A 23,456-nucleotide genomic window follows, 5' to 3' on the forward strand; every position below is an offset into this window, starting at 1 on the left:
TGACCAGTCTCCTGTGGGGGACTTTATCGAAGGCCTTACTGAAATCCATGTATGCCACATCCACTGCGTTACCCTCATCCACACGTCTAGTCACCCCCTCAAAATATTCAATCAAATTAGTCAGACATGATCTTCCCTTGACAAAGCCATGTTGACTATCCCTGATTAATCCTTGCTTCTCCAAGTAGAGACTAATTTTGTCCTTCAGAATTTTTTCCAATAATTTTCCTACCACTGATGTTCGGCTCACTGGCCTGGTTTTTCCCTACTCCCCTTCTTGAATAATGGTATTACATTAGCGGTTCTCCAGTCCTCTGGCACATCCCCTGTGGCCAGAGAGGTTCTGAATATATGTGTCAGAGCACCCGCAATCTCCTCCTTTGTCTCACACAGTAGCCTGGGATACATTTCGTCCGGGCCTGGGGATTTATCCATTTTTAGGCCTGCTAAAACCGCCAATACCTCCTCCCGCTCGATGTTAATATGTTCGAGTATATCACAGTCCCCCTGCCGTATTTCTATGTCTACGTCGTCCTTCTCCATGGTGAAAACAGATGCAAAAAATTCATTTAGAACCCCTCCTACATCTGCCGGCTCCACACACAGATTGCCATTTTTGTCCCTAATGGGCCCTATTTTTTCCCTAGTCATCCTCTTACCCTTAATATACTTATAAAACATCCTAGGATTTTCCTTTATTTTGCTCGCCAGTGTAATTTCATGGCCCCTCCTTGATCTCCTAATTTCTTTTTTAAGTATCCCCCTGCACTTTTTGTACTCCTCTAGGGCTTCCTCCGTCTTTAGCCTTTTGTATCTGCCAAAAGCCCTCCTTTTTTTCCTAATCCATTCTCGTATATCCCCTGACATCCAAGGTTCCCTGGAGTTCTTGGAACCACCCTTGACCTTTACGGGAACATGTTGCCATTGTATGGTCTCAATCTCCCTTCTGAAAGACTCCCATTGCTCCGATGCGGATTTTCCTACAAGCAGCTGATCCCAGTCCATTTTGGCCAGATCCTGCCTTATCCTATGAAAATCGGCCTTCCCCCAATTTTGAACCTTTATTTCCGGCCCCTCCCTGTCCTTTTCCATGATCACCTTAAATCTCACCGAATTATGGTCACTGTCACCAAAGTGCTCACCTACTAGCACTTCTTCCACTTGGCCGGCCACGTTCCCGAGAATTAGGTCCAGTACCGCCCCCTCTCTTGTAGGACTTTCTGCATGCTGGCTCAAAAAGCTCTCCTGGATGCACGTTCAGAATTTTGTACCCTCTTAGCCTTTTACACTCTGAGTATCCCAGTTAATATTGGGGAAGTTGAAATCCCCCACGATTATTACCCTATTATTTGCACAATTTTCTGAGATTTGCCTACATATCTGTTCCTCGATCTCCCCCTGACTGTTTGGGGGCCTATAGTACACTCCCATCAAAGTGCTTGCCCCCTTTTTGTTTTTACGCTCCACCCATATGGCCTCATTAGAGGAACCTGCTAATATATCATCCCTCCTTATGGCAGTAATTGATTCTTTAATTAATATTGCGACCCCCCCTCCTCTTATACCTCCCCCTCTGTCTCGCCTGAAGATTCTGTACCCCGGAATATTGAGCTGCCAGTCTTGCCCCTCCCTCAACCATGTCTCTGTGACAGCATCAATATCATACTCCCATGTGTTTATCAACACCTTCAGTTCATCCACCTTATTCGCAAGACTCCTTGCATTAAAATAGATGCCATCCAGCCTTGCCCTTACATATTTGCCCTGTCTTCCAAGCTGACTTGTTTTTTTCTCTATATTTGGCTGCACATCACCCCCTATTGTAGCTCCACTCTGTATCCCATCCCTCTGCCAAGTTAGTTTAAACCCCCCCCAACATTGCTAGCAAACCTCCCCGCAAGGATATTTGTCCCGCTCTGGTTCAGGTGCAACCCGTCCGACTTGTACAAGTCCCACCTTCCCCAGAAGCAGGCCCATTGATCCAGGAAACTGAAACCCTCCCTCCTGCACCAACTCTTTAGCCACGCATTCATCTGTTCTATCCTCCTATTTCAATACTCACTAGCCCGTGGCACTGGGAGTAATCCAGAGATTACAACCTTTGAGGTCCTGCTCTTTAATCTGCTACCTAGCTCCCTAAATTCTTGATGCAGTACCTCATCTCCCTTCCTACCTATGTCGTTGGTCCCACTGTGGACCACGACCTCTGCCTGCTCACCCTCCCCCTTGAGAATGCCCTGTATCTTGGATAAAATGACGGTATGTACGTCGGCCGTTTTCGACAAAACGTCGGCATGTACAGTGCAGAATGTCCCAAGTGAGCCCACAGTGACCCCAGAGTGATCTGTGAGTTCACACAGAGATCGCAGAGTGCACCCAGTCAGCCCACATTGATCCCAGAGAGGCAGTCTTTATATTTAGACCAACACAACAACAAGTACTACTACAACAACAACTTGTATTTATGATATATATATTTCATATATATATAATATCTCTGTGTATTTAAAAGGCCAGCATGATGGCAAGTATGGTAGCCATCTTGGACAAAATGGCGGCAAGTACCTTGCAGAGTGTCCCCAGTGATACTACATTGACCCCAGAATGTCGCAGTGACCCCACTTTGGCCCCAGTCTGCACCGATTCACCCCAGAGTGATCCCAGAGTGCACACAGGGATCCCAGAGGACAGCCATGCACCCCAGACTGATCCCAGAGTGAAGCCAGGGACTCCTGAGTGCACGCAAGTATCCCACACAGCACACAGTCACCACAGAATGACCCCAGAATGCAGACAGGGAACCTAGAATGCACCCGGTCAACCCAGATTTATCCCAGAGTGTCCCCTGTGATACCACAGTGACCTCTGAATGTCCCAGTGACCCCAGCGTGATATCAGAGTGCACGCAACGATCCCAGAGTGCAAAAGGCACCCCAGAGTTATCCCAGGGTGCACACAGGGATCCCAGAGTGCATATAGACACCCCAGAGTGATCCCAGAGTGCACACAGGGAACCCAGAGTGCTTATAGACACCCCAGAGTGATCCCAGGGTGCACACAGGGATCCCAGAGGACACACATGCACCCCAGACTGATCCCTGAGTGAAGCCAGGGATTCCTGAGTGTACCCAAGTATCTCACACAGCACCCAGTCATCACAGAATGATCCCAGAATGCAGACAGTGATCCCAGAATGCACCCAGTCAACCCAGAGTTATCCCAGAGTGTCCCCTGTGATACCACAGTGACCTCTGAATGTCGCAGTGACCCCAGCGTGATCTCAGAGTGCACGCAACGATCCCAGAGTGCATATGGACACCCCAGAGTGATCACAGGGTGAACCCAGGGGTCACAGATTTCACGCAGTAATCCCAGACTGCACACAGTCAACGCAGAGTGACCCCAGAGTGGCAGTCCATATATTTTGACCACCACAATAACAACTTGTATTTATAAGCTATATATCATATATATATTTGATATATTTATGTGTGCATTTGCATGATGGCAATTACAGCAGCCATCTTGGTCAAAATAGCCGCATGTACGGTGGCCATCTTGGACAAAATAGTCGCAAGTAGCACAGCCGTCTTGAACATAATGGCGGCAAGTAAAGTGGCGATATTGGACAAAATGGCGGCGATTACGGCAGCCACCTTAGGCGAAATAGCGGCAAGTTCCTCAAGGCTGTTCGACAGGAACAGGAGGAGGCCATTCAGCCCCTCGAGCCTGTTACATAGGAACATGAAGAGCCATTCAGACCTTCGAGCCTGTTATACAGGAACAGGAGGAGGCCATTCAGACCTTCGAGCCTGCCATACGGCAAATGAAGCATACCGAGCACAAAGGAAGATGGTAATGCTTGTTGGAGGCCAATCATCTCAGCCCCAGGACATTGCTGCAGGAGTTCCTCAGGCCAGTGTCCTCGGACCAAACATCTTCAGCTGCTTCATCAATGACCTTCCCTCCATCATAAGGTCAGAAATGGGGATGTTCGTTGATGATTACACAATGTTCAGTTCCATTCGCAACCCCTCACATAATGAAGCAGTCTGAGCCCGCATGCAGCAAGACCTGGACAACATCCAGACTTGGGCTAATAAGTGGCAAGTAACATTCGCGCCAGACAAGTGCCAGGCAATGACCATCTCCAACAAGAGAGAGTCCAACCACCTCCCCTTGACATTCAACGGCATTACAGTGTGTACTATCCACAGGATGCACTGCAGCAACTCGCCAAGGCTTCTTCGATAGCACCTCCCAAACTCGGGACCTCTACCATCCAGAAGGACAAGGGCAGCCATCACATGGGATCAACACCATCTGCACGTTCCCCTCGAAGTCACACACCATCCCGACTTGGAAATATATCGCTGTTCCTTCAGCGTCGCTGGGTCAAAATCCTGGAACTCCCTTCCAAACAGGATTGTGGGAGAACCTTCACCACACGGACTGCAGCGGTTCAAGAAGGCGGCTCACCACCACCGTTTCAAGGGCGATGAGGGATGAGCAATAAATGCTGGCCTTACCACCGACGCCCACATCCCATGAACGAATAAAATGAAATGAAGGCCATTCAGCTCCTCGAGTCCGTTACACTGGAACTGGAGGCCAATCAGCCCCTGAAGCCTGTTACATAGGAACAGGAGGATGCCATTCAGCCCTTAGAGCCTTTTACAGGGGAACTGGAGGCCAATCAATCACACAAGCCTGTCAGATAGCAACAGGGGGCGTCGATTCAGCCCCTCAAGTCCGTTGTACGGGAACTAAATGCCATTCAGCACCACGAGCCTGTCATACAAGAACTGGACACCATTTATCCCCTCAAACCTGTTAAGTAGGAACAGGAGGAGGCTATTCAGCCCCTCGAACCTGTTGTACAGGAACTAATGGAGGCTATTCAGCCCCTCAAGCATGTTACAGAGTAACAGGTGGAGTCCATTCAGCCCATCGAGCCTGTTATATAGAAACAAGAGTAGACCCTTCAGCTCCTCGAGCCAGTTCAGACATTCAGTTCAATCATGGCTGATCTGTTTCTGAACTCCATCGACCCGCCTTGGTTCCTTAATCCTTAATACCCTTGTCTAACAAAAATCTATCAATCTCCGTTTTGAAATTTCGTATTGACCCCACGGCTCAACAGACTTTTGTGGGGAGAGTTCCAGATTTCCACTACCCTTTGTGTGAAGAAGTGCTTCCTGACATCAACCCTGAACGGCCTAGCTCTGATTTTAAGGTTATGCCCCTTGTTCTGGATTCCCCACCAGAGGAAGTAGTTTCTCTCTATCTACCCTATCAACTCTTTTAATCATCTCAAACACCTCAATTAGATCACCCCTTAATCTTCTATATTCAGGGGAATACTCGCCTTGTCTATGCAACCTGTCCTCATAATTTAACCCTTTTAGCCCAGATATCATTCTGTTGAATCTGCGCTGCAGCTCTTCCAAGGGCAATATATCCTTCCTGAGGTGCAGTGCACAGAACTGAATGGCGGTCCTTCAGATGGGCTCTAACCAGAGCTCTGTGCAGCTGGAACATAACTTCCACCTCTTTATATTCCAGCCCTCGAGAAATAAAGGCCGACATTCTGTTAGCCTTTTTAATTATTTTTGTAACTGTCCACTAGCTTTTAATGATTTCTGTACTTGGACCCTTAAATCTCTCTGCTCTTCCACAGTTCCGAGCTCCTCACCATTTAGAAAACTCTCTGATCTATCTTTCTTAGATCCGAAGTGGATGACCTCACATTTCCCCACATTGAACTCCATTTGCCACAGTTTTGCCCACTCACATAATCTCTCAGTGTCCTGGGAATGCGTGGTGCATTCGTTTGGTTGGAGAATGCTTTATATCAGATCGTTAAGTTAAAAAAGATTACAATTGATTTTTATTTTGTACAGTTTGAACAAGATCCTTATTCACTGATCAGTAAAATGTCTGTGTTTTTCTGATAGTGGAGACAGTTCAAAGATAGTTACCTTTTTGCCTAATTTAATGAAGTGAAATTTTGCTGATTTAAAATCAGCTGTATTTCTAAGCTTCAAAAGCAGCTCCTCTGTTAGGTGAGGCTTCACTCCCAATGTCTCAATGTTTCCGCTTGTCCTGATATCAGTGTAACATTTGAAGGGCTCCAGGTAATGAACAGTGAAACCCCTTCAGATTATCTCAGCCCACTCGTTCTATCCAGTGCCTAATAGTGCCTGCTCTTCAGAGGGTGACAGATTCACACTAAACTGGACCTTGTTTTAGACTTTAACTGCCAAACAAGTTGATGAAACAGAAAGAGAATAAAAAAATAGTTGCAGTAAGACAACAGTTTTACTGCGAAGCTCAACCAGATCCTTATTGGAAAAGAAAATATTAAATAATTCACAAATACTATACGGAACTTTCGAACATCCTGGTTCTTTGTTGTCTTTTTCTCACAAACTATGGAAGCTGTCGACTTGATTAACATTCTCAGAGATTCCAAACAGACTCACCAGTTTGAAAAAGATAGACTGATGAATACCTTCAAGACAGTGACTGGGAGCCAGTCATTTTAAGCAATGGTCTGTTTAATTCAAAGAAGCTGAAAATCAAAACTGTACGAGAAGAAATGACCCCTGAGGTTTGTATCTGAATCAAATGTTTGACTTTACGAGGTGCAGGCTGCCTTTAAGAGGTGAAGCCTGCCTTTAAGAGGTGCTATCCGCTCACGCAATATCGGGGCCCCCCTGCTGGTGAGAAGCCACTCAACAGCACAGCCAGGACTGACTGCTCGCAGGAATCAGGTAAATCACCAGGCAGCACCAATCTCACGGGTTGTCTGCATCTCAATGACCGGGTGCAGGTTAATCGCGCCCGGATTCGGGGGTTATCAGTGCACATCTTTATATATATATATATATATATATATATATATATTTACATACATATGTTACATAGAATACAGCACGGCACAGAAACACGCCATTCAGCCCATCTGGGTAAAGAAGTTCCCCTGAATTTCTTACTTGACAACAACAACTTCTGGAGTAGAAAATACAATACAATATATAATCTAATAATATATTGAGATATGTTTAACATCGAATGTACGGCACATTTCAGAGGCCACTCGGCCCGACTGCTCCTCCTTTTTACAACAATTACTTCTTGTATGTATGATACAACATAATATGTCTTTATTTAAATATTACATAGACTACAGCACGGCACTGAAATAGGCCATTCGGCCCTTCTGGGTAAAGAAGTCTCTTCAGGATTCCTTTTATTACTCCAACAACATTATATATGTTTGTACACGACATGGAATTACATCGAATATACAGCAGGGAAACAAGGGACTTTCGGCCCATCTGGGTAAATAAATATCCCACAGTGTTCCCACTGTGATCCAGTGATCCCACAGTGCACCCAGTGTTAGTGCCCCATTGATCCATGGTGTCGCAGTGAACCACAGAGCACCCAGTGATCCCACAATGATCGCAGAATGACCCAGTGATCCCACAGTGCACCCTGTGATAGTACCCTATTGATCCACAGTATTCCAGTGATCCACAGTGCACCCAGTGATCCAACAGTGATCGCAGAGTGCCCCACCGTGATCCCACAGTGCATCCAGTGAGAGTGCCCCAGTCATACACAGTGTCCCAGTAATCCACAGTGCAACCAATGATCCCCTAAAAGGTGTTGGTCTGTCTGTCTGTCCTGGTTAGTGTTTGCTGCAGGGTCCAAATTGCCCCTGTGCTCATTTTCTCTTCTGTTCCTGGAGCAGGGGACAAAAAGCCCGGGCATTTTTTGCGACTTCACCCTTTATGTTGCAGTTTGCAAAGGCGAATGAACATTACCTTTGCTCTTTTCTCTTGTTTTAATTAGCAGTGGACAAAAAGCCTGTAGTTTGTGGTCAACTTACAGTTAGTGGCTTTTTCCAATTAACTGAAGAGTTCAAATAATTTCATGATGTTTAAAACAGCCAAAGTAAATATGTTTTTTAAAAAAGAAGTTCGGAACTCTCTTCCGCAAATGGCAATTGATACGAGATCAATTGCTAAATTTAGATCTGAGATAGATAGCTTTTTGGCAACCAAAGGTATTAAGGGATATGGGCCAAAGGCGGGTATATGGAGTTAGATAACAGATCGGCCATGATCTTTTCAAATGGCGGAGCGGGCACGAGAGGCTGAATGGCCTACTCCTGCTCCTGTTCCTATCTTGCTCTGATATTATTAATATTGAATTCCGGCAGGCATTTGGTAAGGTTCCACACAAGAGACTGTTGACAAAAATGAAAGTGCATGGAACTTGAGGCAATGTATTGACATGGGTAGAGAATTGGTTCGGAGATGGGAGACAGAGAGTGGGGATAATGGGTACATACTCCAATTGGCAGCATGGGACTAGTGGTGTCCCCCAGTGTTCTGTAACTAGGGTCTCAGCTTGTCACCATATTTATCAATGACTTTGATGAAGGAACAGAGAGTCGTATATCCAAGTTTGCTGATGACACTAAGTTAGGTGTTGCATTAAGTAGTGTGGATGCGATTGGAAAGTTGCAAAGGGACATTGATAGATTAAGTGAGTGGGCAAAACTATGGCAGATGGAGTTCAATGTGGGGTAATCCACTTTGGACCTATGGTCAGGGTATTTTCCAAATGTTAAGAAGCAGAGAGAATTAACGGAGTGTTAGCCTTTATCTCAGGGGGCTGGAATATAAAGAAGTGGAAGTTATGTTCCAGTTATATAAAGATCTGGTTAGACTGCGTCTGGACTAACTGCGTTCAGTTTTGGACACTGCACCTCAGGAAGGATAGATTGGCCTTGGAGGGGGTGCAGAGCAGATTCACCAGAATGTTACCGGGGCTAAAAAGGTTTAATTATGAGGACAGGCTGCATAGACCGGGCTCGTATTCCCTCGAGTATAGAAGATTGAGGGGCGGTCTGAGCGAGGCGTTTAACATGTTTAAATGATTCGATAGAATAGAGAGAGAGAATCAGTTTCATCTGGGGAATCAAGAACGAGGGGGACATAACCTTAAAATTAGAACCATGCCATTCAGGTTCGAAATCAGGAAGCACTTTTTTACACAAAGGGCAGTAGAAGTCTGGAACTCTGACCCCCAAAAGGCTGTGGATGCTGGGGGTCAATTGAAGCTTTCAAGACTGAGATCGATAGATTTTTGTTGGGTCAGGGTATCGAGGGATAGGGAGCAAAGGCGGGCAAATCGATTTGAGGTACTGATCATCCATTATATAATTGAAGGGCGGAACAGGTTCAAGGGGCGAAATGGCCTCCTCCTGTTCCCAATGGAGATATTGAGAATATGCTTTGTTGAGGCTGTGACGTCTGGGTCAAACCCCTGTCCAAACAAGGCAGGCCACATTTGGGAGTTTAATAACTTTAAAATGAACATTTTTCTTTCGTGACTTGTGCAACTTCGATCAATTGAATAGTTCTGAAAGAGAATCAATGCAGTCATTCGAACTTCTGGCTGATGATCATAACAGAGGTTTCTGAAGTGTTGTGGTTATCATGTTCGCCTCACACGCGAAAGTTTCCAGGGTGGAAACATTATGTTGGGGCAATTTTTTTTTTCTCTGTGAAAGAGCCGGTCCTGTTAAATTTAACACAAATTCGTGTTCTCACGAGCACTGAACATTTTAAACCGAGCCCTTAAAAATACAGTGTGTAAAATGAGAAGGGATAAAAAGTTCATCGCACAAAAGAAATTATTAAAGTTTTACAACTTCCCTCAGTAGCCTTTCATTCTGCAAAATAACGTTATCGGCGATTAATGTGTTCAAAAGTTGCTTTCCTGACCGGGAATCGAACCCGGGCTGCAGCGATGAAAGCGCCAAATCCTAACCACTAGACCACCAGGGAGCGCTATTTGCAACATTATCAGATGTAACATGGATTTTCCTTTCTCTGTGATTAAGCTTTTAATTCTGTTTAGTTCCTTATTGCGAATATTTCCGTGATTAAATAAGAATAATGCACAATAGGCCCATGAAAACCCGGGGAGGTAGCATCCCGCTCACCGAGCCTTTATGGCAGCATTTATCTTACCAAGCACTGGAGTGAGTGAAACTGTCTCCGGGGCGGTCTCAGTGTGGAAAGGAATGCGAGTGAACGAGCTATTTGTCGGTTAAGATGGCCGAGTGGAGTTAGGCGTTGCGTTCAGGTTGCGGTCTCCGCTGGAGGCGTGGGTTCAAATCCCGCTTATGACAGTGGTTATTTTGACTCCTATTTCATTTGTTGCTTGAGCTGCAGTTGAATTGCTCTTCCCGCAATAACCAACCCGGTCTCCATCCACGGCACGTTTTGACGCCCACCGTCTCATCCCCAAACCGAGCTTTAAACGAAAATATGCTAGAAACACAAGGCGATAATTCAACAACTGTGGAGAGAACAGACACTTGGGGAAATGTACCATCAGTACAGGAGTAGGCCATTAAGCCCCTCCAGCCCGCTCCGCCATTTGATAAGATCATGGCTAATCTGTGGTCTAACTCCATATATCTGCCTTTGGTCCACATCCCTTCATACCTTCGGTTGGCAAAAAGCTATCTATCTCAGATTTAAAATTCGCAATTAAGCTAGCATCCATTGCCGTTTGCGGAAGAGAGTTCCAAACTTCTATCACCTTTGGTGTGCAGAAGTGTTTTCTAATTTCACTCCTGAAAGATCTGGCTCTAATTTTTAGACTGTGCCCCCTAGTCCTAGAACCCCAACCAGCGGAAATAGTTTCTCTCTATCCGGAAAATGTCAATGACACAGTCAATGGAAGGTGCAGTTCACGAAGGCGACTCACCAGCACCTTCTCAAGAACAGTTAGGGATGTGCAATAAATGCTGATCTTGCCATTGACACCCACATCCCATGAATGAAGACAAAAAAAAGTCGCCTGCATGGCCGAGTAATTTCGTGCTGCTGAGCGACGGGAAGAATGAAACCATCGGCTTCAGTCCTTTGAACGAACTGTATACACTTGCCGTCGAGCTCAATCCCCACTTGGTCCTCTGCCCCGAATATCCACTGCATCAGAAAATCCTCCATAACATAGAATCACAGCATGGAAACATCACAGAAGGAGGCCAGTCGGCCCATTGTGCCTGTGCGAACTTTTTGAAAGAGCTACCCAATTAGACCCACTCCCCTTCCCTTTCCCCAAAGCCCTGCAAAATTTTCCCCTACAAGGATTTACCCAGTTCCCCTTTGAATGTTCTTCTTGAATCTGTTTCCACCACCCTTTCAGGCAGTGCATTCCTGATCATGACAACTCGCTGCGTAAAAACATTCTCCTCATCTCACCTCTGTTGCCAATTACCTTAAACCTGTGTCCTCCGGTTACCATCATTTCTGGCACTGGAAATATTTTCTCCTTATTTATTCCATCAAAACCGTTCATGATTTTGAACACCTCTGTTAAATCTCCCTTAACCGTCTCTGTTCAAAGTGGAACAACCCCAGCTTCTCCAGTCTCTCCACCTCACTGAAGTCACTCATCACTGGCACCATTCTAGTAAATCAACTCTGCTCCCTCTCCAAGGCCTTGACATCCTTCCTAAAGTGTGGTGGGCAGAATTGTGTGGTGGCCAGCTGGGGCCTAACCAGTGATTTATAAATGTTTAGCATAAGTTCCTTGCTTTAGTACTCTAGGCCTCTATTAATAAAGTCAACGATTCCGGATATTTTTTTTTACAATCTATTCAACTTGTCCTGCCACCTTCAAAGATTTGTGTGCGTATGCCCCCAGGTCGCTCTGTTCCTGCAACCCCTTTAAAATTGCACCATTTAGTTTGAAGAGCTGGCACAGGCACGATGGGCCGAATGGCCTCCTGTGTTTCAATTATTCTATGTTTTTGATTACACCTCCATGAAGCGCTTTGGGATATCCCCCAGAAGTGGGAGTCAGCAGTTCACTTTCTCCCTTCACACTTCCATCTGACCTGGGCTGGACTGAATAGATGTTTTCGTTGTGTAATGATTATCATGTTGGCGTCACACACGAAAAACTCCCGGTTTAATCCCGGGTCAGAAACAATTTGCTGGAACTTGCTCCTCACAAACTTCCAGGGGCGAGCTTTCTCTCGTGCAAATTGGGCTGCAATCCTTTCACATTCAACAACGGCTGCTCCAGATTCCTGGTCTCATAAACACTGAACACTTTTAAGCAATGCGTAAAATGAGAAGGGATGAAAGTTACAAAAGTTAGCGTAGTTTCGACAGTCACTCGGCAAACTTGTTAGCATTTCATTCAGTGCGAAACAGAAAGTTGTGGGTTTATTAATGGTGATTAAAAGATTCACCTTTTTTAAAATTCGTTCACGGGATGTGGGCGTCGCTGGCGAGGCCAGCATTTGTTGCCCATCCCTAATTGCCCTTGAGAAGGTGGTGGTGAGCCGCCTTCTTGAAGCGCTGCAGTCCGTGTGGTGACTTTTCTCCCACAGTGCTGTTAGGAAGGGAGTTCCAGGATTTTGACCCAGCGACAATGAAGGAACGGCGATATATTTCCAAGTCGGGATGGTGTGTGACTTGGAGGGGAACGTGCAGGTGGTGTTGTTCCCATGTACCTGCTGCTCTTGTCCTTCTAGGTGGTAGAGGTCGCGGGTTTGGGAGGTGCTGTCGGAGAAGCCTTGGCGAGTTGCTGCAGTGCATCCTGTGGATGGTGCACACTGCAGCCACAGTGCGCCGGTGGTGAAGGGAGTGAATGTTTAGGGTGGTGGATGGGGTGCCAATCAAGCGGGCTGCTTTATCTTGCATGGTGGCGAGCTTCTTGAGTGTTGTTGGAGCTGCACTCATCCAGGCTAGTGGAGAGTATTCCATCACACTCCTGACTTGTGCCTTGTAGATGGTGGAAAGGCTTTTGGGAGTCAGGAGGTGAGTCACTCGCCGCAGAATACCCAGCCTCTGACCTGCTCTTGTAGCCACAGTATTTATATGGCTGGTCCAGTTAAGTTTCTGGTCAATGGTGACCCCCAGGATGTTGATGGTGGGGGATTCTGCGATGGCAATGCCGTTGAATGTCATGGGGAGGTGGTTAGACTCGATCTTGTTGACTTGAATTATTTTGTGCAATTAAGTGAACTGTTTGGTAAAAATAGACTCCCTGACTGGGAAGCGAACCCAAACCATAGTGATGACAGTCCCGAATCTTAACCACTGGAGCACCAGCGAGTTTTGTTTACAGCATTATCGGATTTAACGTGGATTTCCCTTTCTCTGTGATTCAGCTTTTAACCCTTTTTAGCTGCTGATTGCGGATATTCCCGTGATTAAATAGGAAAAACTACAATAGGCTCAGGAAAACCCGGGGAGGTTGCATCCCGCTCACCGAGCCTTTCCAGCAGCATTTATCTCACCAAGCACTGGAGTGAGTGAAACTTTCTCCGGGGTTGGGGGGGGGGGGGTTCTCAATGTGGAAAAGGTGGCGAATGAAGGAACCGTTCATCCGTCAGGATGGCCGAGATGACTAAGGCGCTGCGTTTACGTCGCAGTCTGCTTTGGAAGCGTGGGTTCGAATCCCATTTCTGGCATGGGTTATTTTGACTCCTGTTTTATTTGTTGCTTGAGCTGCAGTTGATTTTTCGGCCCAGTTGATTTGCTCTTCCCGCAATCAGGAACCCGGTCTCCGTCCACGGCACGTTTTGACGCCCACCGGCTCATCCCGAAGCCATTCGAAGTAAATGCCTTCCATGACTGCTGCTTACAAATGTATTTACATGTATCTGTATTATTTATTCACTTATTGGGGTGTATATAATGTCAATGTATTTTCTGGATATTTATTTCTCTATGTCTTATTTCTTATTACACACAAATACATAACACAGATACACAGCGATATAATGATAACCACCACACAGTTACACCCAAATGTATTTATAAGTGTCACAGATGCAATCATATATATTTATAACAAGATATATCATATTGTAAAAATAATTAAAATAAATTTATAAATGGCACACATAACATAAACACTCACTTTGTAAAGAAGCATGACATCCATTTGTACACATCCATTGTTTAAATTTTCACACCGTCCTGTTCGCAGTCCTGAACAAATTCCACACACAGAAACTCTCAGAGTTTTTTCAGATGCTGCCCGCCCTATTGTGCATTTTGAGCAGTTCCTTTCCTGTGATGTGATGATTCTGGGTGCCGGGTGTGTGTAATTGGATTTGCTGCAGTCGTGCTGCCGCGGACAGGTGAAGGCAGCTTCTGAGGCTGCCTGACACCCGGTGGGAGTGGGAGGGGATTTGATAATCTGAAATAAATGAAACGGTGTATGAGAAACTTTCAAAAAGGTAAACATCCAAATCTTTGCTATCAGACCTTGTAGCGCAACGGTAGCGAGTCTGACTCCAGATTAGAAGGTTGTGTGTTTAAATCACGTCGGGGTCACAGTTGTCCTTAGTGTTGTTAGGAGGCTGGATAATTCCCGCTTCCTTATTACAATCCCGTTTTCACAATAAACAGAATCCTGCTCTGAATTTCGCCTCACGAGTTCCCCACTGTCAGGGAGAGAAGCGTCTGATTCCCTCATTTATTTATTGCAAGAAACATACACAAACACAATTATTAATTCAAAATCAGCCTGCAGCTCCACACGCACAGAGATAAACACAGCCAGAGAGACAGACAAACACCGGGAAATAGACACACCGGTTTCACAGAGAATTGCCTGTACCTCCACGGTCGAATGTAAGGTATTTTGTTGTTCGCTTTCGTTCCACACCTTGGAATTCAGGAGAATCTGGTACATGGTCTGTCGGACAAGGCACGGGCGCGATGGCCCGAATGGCCTGCTTCTGAGCTGTATCCTTCTCCGATTCGAAACTCAGCCCCTCGGGGGGAGCCAGCAGCTGCCTCACTGCAATAACAGACCAAATTGAGCCATTTCAGCAGGCCCGGCTTGTTCAGTCGGTAAACCATGAGACTTTTAATCTCAGGGTCGTGGGTTCGAGCCCCACGTTGGGCGAATTCTGTTTTAAACTTTCACGCTGCTTTCCCGAGTGAACCCTCCGCTTGCTTCACTGTCAGTGCAAGAGACGATTCTGTCAGTGCCGCCTCGTGTGCAATGGTCAAAACTTTAAAAGGAGCAGAAGGAAATTTTGGGTTCAGATACACAAACCTCTCTGATGAGCCTGAGATTTTGTCAGAGGTTGCTGCCTCACCTACATCTCTTGCTCTCTGACGAGGCACTTGCTCCAGTTTCAATTTACAAACTGGGTGAGTTGGTGATCGGGTGCAGGAGAGCTGGTTTGTGATCTGAGTTGGAGACTCAGCGGCCCCGGGTGAGACAGAGAAAAAAAAATCAGTCCAGGCCCGGCCCCAATCTGCGGATGTGGAACAAAATACTGGAGGAGAGTGCGGTGTGAGGTCCCTGTCAAACCAACTGCCCGAACAAAGCTGGCCACAGTCACAGAATCAGAATGGCTACTTCCTGAGGGGGGAGGCCGGTTCATGTGGAAAAGGATCCGGTCGAGCATGATCTGATTCATAAGGTATGGGGAGGGAAATTAGGGAGCTCCTTCGGAACGTTAATTACTTGAAAATGAAGACTTTTTCCTGTGTTGCTTGTGTGGTTTTGATGAATGAAATGTTTGTAAAAAGGCATCCGTGGAGAAGGATTGAGAGCTTTTAGGACTAGAGGGGAAATGAGGAGATTTTTTTTTCACACAGAGGGTTGTTACGATCTGGTAGCCACTCCCTGAAAGGGCGGTGGAAGCAGCTTTCATAGGAACTTTCAAAAGGCAATTGGACAGGCACTTGAAGAGAACTGATTTGCAAGTTTACGGGGAAAAGGCTGCGTTTTTTGGACTAAACTGGACAGCTCTTTCAAAGAGTCGGCAGGGCAACACAGCCGAATGGCCTCCTTCTGTGCTGTAATATTCTATGATTCTATTCCATTATTTTAGTGTGGGACAGGAGAGATGTTGTTTAAAGAGAAGTAAAACTGTCCCAATCAGAGCAGAGAGAGATGACTGGTCAGTTCCCCTCTGTCCGGTATCAGTCACCAGCGGTTTTTTTGTGGTGTAGTGGTTAACAGTTCGCTTTACACGTGAACGGCCCTGCTTTCGATCCTGGGCGGACAATTTATATTGCAGTTGCTGTTCAAATTCTATATTAATGACTTAGATGAGGGGACCGAGTTTAATGGATCCAAGTTTGCTGATGATAAAGAGATAGATGGGAAAGTAAGCCGTGAGGAGGACGGAAAGGGAGGTGGACAGGTTAAGTGATTGGGTAAGAAAGTGGCAGTTGGAGTATAAGGTGGGAAAATGTGAAATTGTCCACTTTGGTAGGAAGAATACAAAAGCAGAATATTTTTCAAAAGGTGAGAGTCCAATAAATGTTGATATTCAGAGGGAGTTGGGTGAACTTGTAAACAAATCACAGAAAGTTAACATGCAGGTACAGCAAGCAATTAGGAAGAAAAATGGTATGTTGGCCTTATTGCAAGGAGGTTGGAGTATCAGGAAGTCTTGCTGCAATTAAATAGGGTTTGGGTGAGAACACACCTGGAGTACTTTGATGTAGTCGACATGGATTTTAGCAAGGCTTTTGACAAGGTCCCAATTGGCAGACTGGTCAAAAAAGATGTAATTGCACTAAAGAGGGTACAGAGGAGATTTACGAGGAGGTTGCCATGGCTGGAGAATTTTGGCTGTGAAGAAAGATTGGATAGGCTGGGGTTGATTTCTTTGCAACGGAGGAGGCTGAGGGGTGATTTAATTGAGGTGTACAAAATTATGAATGGCCGAGATAGAGGCGATTGGAAGGACCTATTTACCTTTGCAGGGAGGTCAATAACCAGGGAGCATAGATTTAAAGTGATTGGTGGAAGGATTAGAGGGGAGCTGAGGGGAATTTTTTTCACGCAGAGGGTGGTGGGTGTATGGAACGCACTGCCTGAAAGGGTGGGAGAGGCAGAATCCCTCGTTACATTTAAATAATACTTGGATATGCACCTGAAGTGGCGTAACGTAAAATGCTACGGACCGAGTGCTGGAAAGTGGAATTAGACTGGGTGGCTTATTTTCGGCCGGCGCGGACGCGATGGGCAGAATGGCCTCCTTCTGTGCGGTAAATTTGCCATGATTCGACAAAATTTGCGTTTGTTTTTTGTAAAAGCAAAATTCCCGAACCGAGAATCGAACCCAGGCCACAGCTGTGAAAGTCCCGAATTCTAACTACAAGACCACCAGGGAAGCCATGGCAGATTTTCAAATATATCTGGGAGTGTTTACATTAGGTACAAATAACATTTCTGGTTTCGTGACTCTGTTATTTACAAATGTATTATTGTATTATTTGTATCATTTATTTACTTATTGGGGTGTATATATTGTAAAGCTACTTTTGGCGCTGATATGAGTCTGTATAATTCCGCAATTAATGCTTCATTTGCGTTTTCACAATAACAAGTCTGTCTCACTTGTTCCCCAGTGTCAGTGAGGGAAGTGTCTGATGCCCTCTTTTATTTAATGTTAAAAACAGTAGACAAACACTCGGATTCGTTCAATATCAACCTGCAGGTCGACAGAGACACAGAGATAATCACAGCCAATGATATGGACAGCCAGGGTCGAGTTCACTGAAACGACAGACAAGAGTGGTTGCAACTTCCAAGCCCGGTCAACTCAGTCGGTCGCACATGAGCCGCTTAAACTCAGGGTCGTGGGTTCGAGCCCCACCTTGGGCGAATGCTCTTTTAAACTGTTTCTGTTGCTTTCAGGGGCAAACCCCATCTCTGACTCCCCCCTGACCTCCCGTGCAGTGTCACCGCGCACATTGTGGCCGCGCCCGGGCTGATTTCTCTCTCTCTCACCCGGGACCGCTGAGTCTGGTGCACCGTGATCACCAACTCACCCAGTTTGTAAATTTAAACCGGAACAGGTGACTCGCAAAAGGCAAAGAATGGAGGGAAGGCTGCAACCTCTGATAAAATCTCATTCCCATTCGAGGTTTGTGTATCTGAACCCCTGACACTTTCTGCAACTTTTAAAAGTTTTGACATTCACTGTACAGGACGCGGAACCGAGAGACTCGTCTCTGACACTCACAGTGATTCGAATGGCCGTTTTCACTCGTTAAACAGAGATTGTGACATTGTGATATTGTCTTCGACTCCCTCACCAGCGGAAAGGTTTTGTCTATCTACCTTTCAAAATCCTAAAAAGCCTTCTATATTCCAGGGAATACAAGTGTGTAACCGCTGCTCATAATTTAACCCTTCGAGCCCTGCTAACGTTCTGGTAAATCTGGGCTGCGCTCCTTCCAAGACCAATATACCCTTTTGGAATAAAAGGGAATAAAACTTGAAATGAGCATCACTGAGGATCAGTTTTCTCTCACTCAAAGTTTCGTGAAGTAAAAGATACAGCTTTTCAATAATAAGGGAGCAGCCACTGTCGCCTTTTTTGGCAGGAGAAAAAAACTCCTCCCTGGATTTTTATGGAGAGCAAGTTTCAACATAATATTTATGCTCTGGAACCTTTCGTGTGTTAAAGCAAACGCGATAACCGCTACACTACGGAAACTGCTACTATTTCATTGACAACAATGGTGAACTGACTTACTCTCCTGTCTCTGTTCTGATTTGGATTGTGTTGCTTCTCCGTCCAGCAACACTTAACATGTTACAAAACAGAAGGAGATCATTCGGCCCATCGTGCCTGTGCTAGCTCTTTGAAAGTGCTATCCAATGGTCTCACCACCCATAAGCTCTTTCCTCAGAAGCCCTGCAATTTATTTTCCTTTTCAAGTATTTATCAAATCCCCTTTTGAAAGTTACTATTGAATCTGCTTCCACCGGCCTTTCAGGCAGCGCATTCCAGATCATAACAACTCGCTGTGTAAATTATGTTCCCTCATGTCGCCTCTGGCTCTTTTGCCAATTACCTGAAATCTGTGTCCTCTGGTTACCGACCCTTCTGCCACTGAAAACAGTTTCTCCTTATTTGCTCTATCAAAACCTTTCATTATTTTGAACACTTCTGTCAAATCTCCCCTTAACCTTCTCTGCTCCAAGGGGATAATCCCAGCTTCTCCATTCTCGCCATATAACTGAAGTCCCTCATCCCTGTTACCATTCTAGTAAATCTCCTCTACACCCTCTCCAAGGCCTTGACATCTTTCCTAAAGTGCGGTGCCCAGAATTGAACACAATACTCCAGCTGCAGCTTAATCAGTGTTTTGTAAACGTTTGTCATAACTTTGTTGCTTTTTTACTCTATGCCCCTATTAATAAAGTCCATTTCACAAGGCTGTCTATGTCCTCCTGAAGTCTGATAGTATCCATCACATTGTTTGATCGATTCCCAAGTTTCGTGCCATCTGCAAACTTTGAAATTATACCCTGTACACCCAAGTCCAGGTCATTAATGTATGTAAGAAAAATGAAAACATTTTGCAGTGTGACTTGTGTGACTTTAAGCCGAGTTTATATAACATCTTCTCATAATTTAAGGCATCGCACCCTGGTAACAATCTGGTGAATCTGTGCTGCACTCCTTCCAAGGACAATATATCCTTTCAGATTCAAAGGGTATAAACTTGAAATAAGCGTCACTGTGGATCAGTTTTCGCTCACTCAAAGTTATCTGTTGAGTGAAATAAAAGAAAGCGCTTTTAAAGAATAAGCAAGCAGCCACTATCGCCCCTTTTGACAAGCCTATTTTGTGGCACTTTATCAAACGCCTTTTGAAAGGCCATATACAAAACATCAACCACATTGCCCTCATCAGCCGTCTCTGTTAACTAATCAGAAAACTCAATCACGATTTGCCTTGAACAAATCCACAGTGGCTTTCTTGTCCAAATGACAATTGATTTTGTCCCGGATTATCATTTCTAAAAGCTTCCCACTACCGTGGTTAAACTGACTGGCCTGTAATTGCTGCGTTTATCCTTTCACTCTTTTTTGAGCAAGGGTGTAAAATCTGCAATTCTCCAGTTCTCTGGCACCAAACCCTGTATCTAAGGAGGATTGAAAGGTTATGGCCAGGACCTCTGTAATTTACACCCTTACTTCCCTCAGCAACCTAGGATGCATTCTATTCGGACCAGGTGACTTATCTACTTTAAGTACAGCCAGCCTTTCTAGTATCTCCTCTTTATCAATTTTCACCCCATCCAGTATCCCAACTACCTCCCCTTTTACTGTCATTTAGGCAGCATTTTCTTCCTCGGTAAAGACGGATGCAAAATATTCATTTAGTACCTAAGCAATGCCCTATGCCTTCATGTGTAGATCTCATTTTTGGTCCCTAATCGGTCTTACCCCTCCTCTTACTACCTGTTTACTATTTATATACCTATAGAAGACTTTTAATGACTTGATGAAGGGATCGAGTTTAACGTATCCAAGTTTGCTGATGATACAAAGCTAGGTGGGAAAGTAAGCTGTGAGGAGGACACAAAGAGTCTGCAAAGGGATATAGACAGTTTTAGTGTGTGGGCAAGAAGGTGGCAGATGGAGCATAATGTGGGGAAATGTGAGGTTATTCACTTTGGTAGGAAGAACAGAAAAACAGTATATTTTTGAAATGGTGAGAAACTATTAAATGTTGATGTCCACAGAAACTTGGGTGTCCTGGACACCTGATCTCCAGGTTGTACTAACCTAGTATAAGCATATAAAACGTGATGACGGAGAAAGGCTAAATAAACACGAAGACATGAAGCAATCCTTGGTGGTTTCTGAGAGTCAGCAAAGTGGGATGGTTTACGACCATGAGTTAAGATCAGTGGTGTTTACGTACAGAACAATGTAACCGAATCGTATAAAGATAGGGCATGCTCCCTTCTCAAATGTTAGAGCTCTCAATAGGGGACAGTCAGAAGTCCATTTCCACAGGCAGTCCGCAAAGGTCAGGTCTGATATATCTGGATTCGCAGACAGGTCAGGTTGTGTTGATTGCTTGACATTAATGTAATCTGTAGACAGTTGTATTATAATAATAATCCTGTTGAATGTAATGTTGAAGACAGCTGTGGTACAACTCTGTTGCAAGTCAATCTACTAAACTTGCTATTTTGTAACCACTCGGGCTAAAATCTAGCGGAAGTTATTGTTGATGAATTAACAACCCATAGTTGCGACAGTAACGGGAGAAATCCGCTAACATTCACTTTATATATAAACATCACACCCATAGTTTATATTTTCACACGTTCTCTTTTGCAGTTCTCACCAAAGTCCAAACATCGAAAGTCCACGTGTTTTTCAGAAGTTTCCCGTCCTGTTATGTATTTTGAGCAGTTTCCGACATATACAAACATCACACCCACAGTTTATATCTTCACACGTTCTTTTTTGCAGTTCTAATCGAAGTCTAAACACCGAAAGTCTAAGTGTTTTTTAGAAGTTTCCCCTCCTGTTCTGTAACTTGAGCAGTTTCCCACATCCTTTTCCTGTGATGTGATAATTCTGGGTGCAGGATGAATGTCATTGGATTTGCTGCAGTCCGCTGACAGCAGGCGATGGAAGCGAGCGCCATGCTGCCCCTGACAGGTGAAGGATGCTTCTGATGCTGCCTGACATCCGGTGGGAGTGGGCGGGGATTTGGAAGCCAACCCATTCGACCAATCTCGGAGCTCAAAAGCGGTGCTTGACAAACATTGATAGAAACAATCACCCATTAAAACATCCAGGCATCGTAGAGCAACGGTAGCGCGTCTGACTCCAGATCAGAAGGTTGTGTGTTCAAATCACGTCGGGGTTACAGTTTTTTCCCTGAGAGCCGGTTTGAACAATTCTGTAATTCAAGTTTTCTTTGCGTCTTCACAATTAACAGAACCCTGCTCGAAAGTCTGCCTCCAGCCGGGAGGGAAGCACCTGATGACCTCATTTATTTAATGCAAATAACAGAAGACAAACACACATCTTCGTTCAAAAACCACCCTGCAGGTGGACACACAGTGAGATAAACACAGGGCAGAGATGCAGACAGCATCCGGAAACATAGGGAAATAGATTGAGCGCTTTGTTATCAGAAAATTGTCTGAACCTCCACGGTCAATGAAAGGGCTTTTGTTGGCCGGTTTCCCATTGAACCGGAGAATTCGGGAGAACTTGGTGGATGGTTGGTTCGTATTCCCTTGTCCCCCACCATTGGAAAAGGTTTGTCCATCCCACCGGACTAACTCCTTTCAAAAGCCACTCTGTCCAAAGCCAATATATCCTTCCAGATGAGAAGGGAATACAACTTGAAAAGAGCGTCACTGTGGATCAGTTTTCTCTCACTCAAAATTATCTGTTTAATGAAGTAAAATATGAAGGTGACAAAGAATACGGCAACAGCCACTGTCTCCCTTTTTGGCAGGAGAAAAAAATCGATCTGTCTGTTTGTGGAGACCAAGTTCCAACATAATGTTTCCGCCCGGGATCGAACTGGGGACCTTTCGCGTGTAAAGCAAACGTGATAACCGCTACACTACGGAAACCGATGGCATGGTATGTAACACAATGGGAAACTGAATGGTGTGCTCTCTCTGCTCGTACTTGGAATGTGTTGTTTCCATTGCAGCAAGAGAAACAGACAGTGGCTGCTCCCCCTTATCTTTAAAAACTCTCAGGGTCGTGGGTTTGAGCCCCACGTTGGGCGAGTACCGTTTTAAACTTTTATGCTGCTTCCACCCGCCCCCCTCCGTCTCACCGCACACGATGGGGCCACGCCCGGGCTGAATCTCTCCAATTAGGTTTCCGCCCCTGTCGCAGCAAGAAATGGTCCTTACCAAAGTCACAAATGATGCCCGATGTGATTACCACTATGATAAACTAACCCTCCTCATCCTTCTCAAATACAATATCTCACCGTGCTGTTATGCTGTTAGACTGGTTTCATCTCTCTGCTCTTATTTGGAATGTGTTGCTTTTCCGTCTGACAACACTGAGTATCATTGTATTATGTTAGTCCGCTAGAGGAGATCATTCGGCCACTCGTGCCTGTGCCGGGTCAAACACACGTATTCGTTCAAAAATCGTTCAGAGACAGATTGAGTGTTTTTTTATCAGAACATTGCCTGAACCCCCACAGTCTACAGCGTTCCTCCCCGCTATCAACCACACGGCCTACTTTTGTGTCACCCGCAAATTTCTCAATCATGCCCCCTATGCTTAAGTCCAAATCGTTAATGTATACCACAAAAAGCAAAGGACCAAGTAACGAGCCCTGCGGCACCCCACTGGCAACAGCCTTCCAGCCGCAAAAACACCCGTTGACCATTACCCTTTGCTTTCGACCACTGAGCTAATTTTGGATCCAACAAGCCACATTCCCTTGGATCCCATGGGCCTTTACTTTTTCGACCAATCTGCCATGTGGGAATTTTTTCAAAAGCCTTGCTACAATCCATGTAGACTACATCAATTGCGCTACCCTCATCGATCCTCCTTGTCATCTCCTCGAAAAATTCAATCAGATTACTTAGACACGAACTCCCCTGAACAAATCC

The 23,456-nt window shown here is 45.2% G+C and overlaps 3 non-coding genes across 3 annotated transcripts; 1 reads left to right on the top strand and 2 right to left on the bottom strand.

Annotated features, from left to right (window-relative positions):
* Positions 1 to 9,797: 9,797 nt before the first annotated feature.
* trnae-uuc (transfer RNA glutamic acid (anticodon UUC)) lies at positions 9,798 to 9,869 on the bottom strand. The gene has a single exon. It is a non-coding gene; the product is annotated as a tRNA-Glu (tRNA).
* Positions 9,870 to 14,900: 5,031 nt separating this feature from the next.
* On the top strand, positions 14,901 to 14,973 carry trnak-uuu (transfer RNA lysine (anticodon UUU)). The gene has a single exon. It is a non-coding gene; the product is annotated as a tRNA-Lys (tRNA).
* A 7,399-nt stretch (positions 14,974 to 22,372) lies between these two features.
* trnav-uac (transfer RNA valine (anticodon UAC)) lies at positions 22,373 to 22,445 on the bottom strand. Its single transcript has one exon. It is a non-coding gene; the product is annotated as a tRNA-Val (tRNA).
* Between the last annotated feature and the right edge of the window lie 1,011 nt (positions 22,446 to 23,456).

This window comes from Heptranchias perlo, unplaced genomic scaffold (genome assembly GCF_035084215.1).
Source record: "Heptranchias perlo isolate sHepPer1 unplaced genomic scaffold, sHepPer1.hap1 HAP1_SCAFFOLD_50, whole genome shotgun sequence".
Classification (NCBI taxonomy): domain Eukaryota; kingdom Metazoa; phylum Chordata; class Chondrichthyes; order Hexanchiformes; family Hexanchidae; genus Heptranchias; species Heptranchias perlo.